The sequence below is a fragment of the Nematolebias whitei genome, chromosome 8, assembly GCF_014905685.2.
Source record: "Nematolebias whitei isolate Nwh7 chromosome 8, NemWhi1, whole genome shotgun sequence".
NCBI classification, from domain to species: domain Eukaryota; kingdom Metazoa; phylum Chordata; class Actinopteri; order Cyprinodontiformes; family Rivulidae; genus Nematolebias; species Nematolebias whitei.
Genome location: NC_056505.1, coordinates 10160242 through 10166822, shown reverse-complemented (window position 1 = coordinate 10166822; position 6581 = coordinate 10160242). Strand labels below are relative to the sequence as shown.

Genomic DNA, 6581 nt, shown 5'->3' with positions numbered 1-6581 from the left:
TCATATCAGATGAGCCACCATAAAAACTACCTATATGCTTCTTAAAAAAACTAACAAACAAACAAACAAAAAACCCAGACAACCAGATATTTTAACTGTCCCAAGGCATTGTAGGGATTTGTATTTATTGTATTTGTGGTCCATTGCTTTTTGTCCTCTTAAGGTATGTCAAAATGTTCTTGAAAACGGCATTCTTTTTCAACTTCTTTCTGAAAGTAATATTTATGATTCGTCCAGCCAGGAGAAGAGAAAATTCACAAAAAGAAAAGCAGATGAATGAAATGATCACTGGGTCTAAATAAAAATTAAGGGAACAAAAAAAAACCATCAAATTAAAAATAAATAAATAAAGAGGGAAATGTGAACAGTAATGGATCTCAGATGTGTGTTTAGAACCCAAGTTACATTTTTTTTGACAAAACCTGGTTGTTTTTAGGAGCTTTGTGCTTGAAACTTTTCTCTATGGAACAAAAAGTTTAGAAGTTCTGATGTAGAGTAAGGATGCATATTTTATTATGTCTCTCTCAGTTCATTTCCCTGACTTTAGGGATTTTAGTCTGACAAATGACAGATGTGCAAATTCATCATTCTGTTGAATGAACAGTGCTGTGGCTGGATATAGCATACTGTAGCGGTAACACATTTTCCTATGAAGATCTATAGAGAACAACTAAGAAAGTAACTTACATACAGTATGTTGATAGTGTAGATGCAAATTTAGGTGATAAAAAAAATCCTTAAACTTCCTAAACAGCATGTGAATTGTTTTGCAGACTGTTTATACACATTCATCCTTTCATTTTCCATACCCAGAGCGTGTTCAGGGTTTCAGGGGAGCAGAAGCTTGTCCCAAATTAGAAGTGGCATACAACTTAACCAGAGTGCAAGTTCATCCCAAAACCAATTCAAAGACACAAGAGACCAACAAGCATACAACCTCACACTCCGAAAGTCAGTTTTTACCACTGTGGACCCTCATTTGCACACATTGTCTTAAAAAAAAAAAACACATTTTTGGTACAAACTAAAAATCAAACAGAGGAATGCACAATGGCTAACCATTCTTGGATTATTTTTTGACCAAACCATTTTTTAACAAACTAACCAAACTAACTAGGTTCTTCACCAACATAGGGTGAACATTTGAACCCAGTAAGCAACAATGTCTATAGGTCACACAGGGTACATCTGCTGATGTCTGTAAAGGGACCATAGGTACTAAATGCTGATTGGTCAACCTCACATCTTGGCTCTTCAATTCTGACCATAAATTGACTACTTTGTTAGAGTTACCCACAAATTTACTTTTTTTTTTTTTTTTCCAACAGCTGCAAGCCTTCCAGGTCTGATTATGAATTCTTTAGTTTTACTTTAAAAAAGTGACCCACAGGTGAACTCTTTCCACTCAGGACCATGCAAAGAAAGACAGACCCTCCTACAGGCAGGAGTTGAGACGCACTGTCCCCACATTTCACAAACTCAGTGCTTAATTTACATGTACAATGTTTTATTCTGTTAAAACAATAATTATTTTGGTCTTTAATATCCATGCCTACTCTGAAAATGCTGTAATAACCACATTTTCTTTCAGTTGCAAATGAATCCATATTCTCAAATTTACCATTTAAGTTCAACAAAGTTTAATGTTAGTTTTTCTTCCCTTCAAATTTATGCCTTTTATGAATCCACATTTGTCATGTCTTTATATTTTTATAGATCAAGTTATTTCAGATTCATTATGCTTAGTAGTTGAAGCTATATTTTCTTTTTTCTTTTGTTTCATGTAGTATGACTTTAGATAGCTTTAAATGTGAAATAGGATTAATAACTCTTGATTTGTTCAATAATAGTATTAAGCATGTGAAGTGAGTTTCTTTGATAACTGACCACTGGATTTCATTTATGTTAAAGTGTGATTAGATTCAATGTTGAAGCTAAAACAATCATGGTGTTCTTCCTTCTTTTGATTATTTTAAAACTTTAAGGCAAGAAGAAGGTTTAAAGTAAGGGTCTTACCTCTCTGTGTGTGAGCTGCATAATCTGCGACCCACACTCTCATTGGTTGAACGCCACTAAAATTCCCACCTTTATTAAAATATAGTCGTTGTGATTGGACAAACCATTCCAAAACCATGCCCACTATGAAACTTTAAAAAGGCTGTGCACTCTAGGCTCACTCCTTTGTATTACTCTTAATTTTATTTTATTTTTTGTTTTTGTTATTTTTACCACTTTTGGTCTCTTTTTTTATTCTTCGTTTTGCTGTCTTGTATTTTATTAAAATTTTTGTTCGCCGTTCCTCCAAGTTCTTTTGTTCCAGCTTTTTTGGCTTTCGTAACATTTTGCTAAGTTTATAACATCGACCAGAACTACTGTTTTTATTTTTCTCTGACACAGTCATAAAGTAAACCAGTCAGAACTTTTGGCAAAAGTCTGACATTTTGAGCACACTCTCCTCCTCAAAGAAATACTCCATAACTATTGAGGTCGCACAGAGCCAGACCCTGTTCCGACCTCAGAAGTCTTCCAATTGCTCACCAACTGGCTGAACACCAAGACTCCCAACTCATTGCCTGAACCAGGCAAATAAGGTGGCCTTCAAGGCCATCCAGGGGAGCCAGATTCAAATAAACAACACAGTTGTTTTGGGACAGGCAGAACTTAATGACATCTACCTTAAGTCTGTGTTGGTCCGAACAGTTCCGAAATGTCCATATTACATGGCCACAACAATGGAACATGCCTGAGTAAAATCCTCAAGATCTGATCCATTCTGCCCAAAGCATTTGAGTCTGGGTACTCGAGGCACAAACCAAGCCATCATATAGGCAAGCAGCATGATCAGGTCCCAATTTGCTGCCGACGACTTCCTTGTTTGTAGATAAACCAGCCAAATCCAAAAAGCATGAACCAGTTGTTGTAAATCCAATTATAAATGTGTCCTTAAAATCCACAAATGGCAGCAGAGAAAGACATGGGAGAGGGAGAGGAGGGGAAATGTGCCCGACCTTGGCAAGAGCAAGTGGTGAAGTTTGAAAACACCTCGGAAACATAATTGGATTCATGATAACTGGATTCTGCTTTTAGGAGTTGGTGGAAATCTGGATTACAAATTCAGGAAAGTCAGCAGCTGCTTAAGCTGTCTGGAATATGTGTGTCGGGCTTGGAAACACTCAGACTGTGTGGGACTATCTGTGGACCTGTATCAGAGCTGAGCAGGCAGGACTGTGGAACTTCTGGCAGTGTTCACGGACAGTTGGAAGGAATAGATCTTGGAGAAGTTGTAAGCCCAACTTTGGCATAAGTAATCACAATTTGTCTGTTTGGAGTCGCCACGAGATTTACTAGCGAGACTGTAAAAGGCAGACGTGGAAATTAAAGAGCTCGGCCTGATCCAAAACAATGTTGTAATCTGAATCTGGCTCTGGCCTTGGAAGGCTGACTATCTCAATTTCTCCTTGGATGTTATGGAAACAAGATGCTCTGATTCCCTCCTACACCACCTCCCCCACCCCGAGAATATATGTGGACCTTTATCAGAGTGGACCGGCTGAGAGACACTGTAGCATTTTTAACAGGACTATGGAGACTATCTAGAAGTGTTCATGGACAATCTCACCATCTTGTCATACCCCCCACCCCCCACCCCACCCCCCTTGCAAAATGCATTATGCCTCTCTGTTGCTTACTGAGATAGATTTCTTTTGCTACCTTACACTGTGCCCTGTGTCAAGGGCATGGTGCGAGAGATGTTTTTTTTAATACCTTGTCTCCTCATGTTTTCTTCTCTTGTCTAATTGATAAGGGCAGTGCTCATAGGGAGCCGCAGCCCAGGTACACTTCCGTCAATCCTTCAGACGGCTGTACAGAAGTAAATTTTACTGTACTTAACTGTACAAAGACAATAAAGTTGATTCTGATTTGTATGTTATTGATATTATTCATCATCACTCATTAGTGTTTTAATTACAAAATCAATATTTTTTATATTAATACCCTAAACTGACAAAAATACATGAGTGGTGTTACATATTATTAACCTTTCTCTGCAATTCATAGCATGTCAGCTGTTTTGTTCATAGGAAATATAATATATCTTTCTTCACATTTTTTGCTTCATCTCATTTTTTGTAAAAACATGAATGGTGAAATGTTGTTGTCATGATCCATTTCTCCTGCTTAAACAAAGCAGTCACTGAAAAACCCAGACGTATGATAAAGACATGAAAAACACTTTTGTCCCTGTAAAGCTCCTAGAATCTAAAAACTATTTTGTTGTTTTGTAAGATATTCATGTATTAACATGACCAAACAATCATGCAGGTGCTAAAACTTGATTTGAAGCTGGTGGGGTGGTGAAGCTGAGGCTTTATATCCAGCTTGTCTTATCTCAACCACTGCATCAACACCAAAAGCACAGAGAACTACCAATTTCACACATTCACAGTAATCAAAAGGAAGTGGTGCAAAAATGAAGTGAACTTTATGTGGGGGTGAATATACTCGCCAAAGGCATAATAGCAGCGTGCAAAATTATGAATGAAATCCCTCGGATCTAACATTTTAATGTTAACATTACTCACTATAACTTTACTTGATTTTGCATAAATGACTCAAACCAATTTGTTCTTTTAAAACCGAACAATCTGGCCTCGGTTGACTCTCCAAAGGTTTAGCATGGGCTCATAAAGTCCCGTTTAAGTAATTCTTAACATATTGTCATTGCATAACATTGTGTCTCTTCAGTGTTAATATTCAGCTGAAAGGAATGGAGCACTTTCCTTGTTTCGACTTTCACCTTCACCTGCCACTCTCACTCGCTTAAAAATCAGTTCATGCAAAAAAAACCACCTGACATAAGTTAGAATAAAAAAAACTCTGAAGCTCTCCGATAAAGTTGTTGTTTTCCTGCTCTACATGTGGTGTAGTCTTACAATGTTACACACCAACACTATATAACAATGGGCATGGCCTTTTGTAGCTTCCTCTTCCTGTTTAATCATCATCTTTCCCCTCTTGGCTGAGCGAGGATTCCAGGAGGAGATGTGAGAGGGGAAGTGAGGAGGCAGGTTAACATAATGAAGAGCATCCAATGTGACACTGGCTCTTATGTAATTAAGCAATTTTTTGATTAATTATTGTGATGCAGTATCAGTGTTGGCAAAGGTGATTTGAAAACAGTTATAACTCTGAAAAGCAACAATAGACTGGATGCATTATTCATTATAAAGCAATGCATTTTTATTAATTATATTAATCTTTTTAATGGTGAAAATCAAAAACAGTTTCTATGCTTTCTGCATGTTTATTAAGAAAACAAAGAAAGCATTTTCAAAAGGCCCATTGATTTGACACTTCTGTTTGTGTACAATAACTCGTTAGGTCTTCTAAGGTTACTGGAAGACATGAACAAGTGAATTAACTGTGGTGCACCTTATTTTACTTCTCACTGATGCACACAAATAATCCACACAGCCTTGCTTGGACATGCAGCACATTTCTGCATTTTATCTGTGCAAATGCCTATTGAACAAGCTTCTTTGTTATATTTATCAGTGTTTCAGTGTTGAGCACTGTCACAAGCATACCCCCGCACCAACTCCCCCACACAGAATTATAAATATGCATGCATTCCTATATACATGAAAACGTGCACTCTTCATTTGCCATGTAAATGTTCTATGTCGTATAAGCTTCGCCCTTTAAGGCCTTCGCTTAGTGGTTTATCCCGTTATGCAGAGCATAAGCACTGAAAAAATTAGTCCACGCCCACCTGCTGTGTGGGCCCCACCCGGTCCGTATAAATTACGTTAAGAGCGGGAAATCGGCTCCCATTTTTTCTTCAGCGAGCTAATATAGCACTGTCAGAAGAACAAAGAAGATAAATTGTGTAAATGACCAACCTTTGCGAAAGATGCTTGGCCCGGCAGTCGACCTCCGGTCGCCCGGTGAGTTCTCCTCCCCGAGGAGAAGATGACAGCAGTCTTATTCCAAGGTAAGCGTCGGGGAACATTTCCCAGTGACAGGTCACTACACGCTGGACAACGCCATCTTGTGTTTTTTCCTCTTATCGCCGACCCTCGGGGCGAACCGGATGGTCCCCCCGGGGCAAGGTGTGCTCAGCTGCAGCCCCCGCTGCTCATTCCCTCTTGGGGAGCGTAGTGTAGGTGGAGGGGGGCTGAGTGAATGCTCACCCCATCCCACCTCGTTTCGCATCGGCGATCACACCGCTCCCGGCCGACAGCGCCCTCAGGGGTTGCCCGGCGGAACCCGGGAGGAGGCTGACATGAAGGGACCCCTTTTTTCTACGTCCCTCGCCTTTTCCCGCCAGTTCGGATGATCGGCGGAAAGGTTATTTTTCACTGGGCTCCACTGTGGCTCACCGTCTTGATCCATACGGCCTCGCGTTCCAACAGGACGTTCCACGGGCGAGGCCGCAGACGGTTCTTTCCTGGTAGATTAGAGGAGTCGGTCCCCAGTCCGCTCCCATCACCAGAGTTGAGGGATTCACCGAGCGGGGCTATTCCTCGGTAACCCCCCCTGGAGCCAAGCCTCGCGGAAGCTTCCGGAGCGAAGCTGCC

The 6581-nt window shown here is 40.0% G+C and overlaps 1 protein-coding gene across 1 annotated transcript in view; it reads left to right on the top strand.

Moving 5' to 3' along the window:
• Positions 1 to 6581, top strand: part of si:dkey-215k6.1 (transmembrane protein 132C) — a 293932-nt gene that overhangs the window by 104088 nt on the left and 183263 nt on the right. The window lies entirely within an intron of this gene.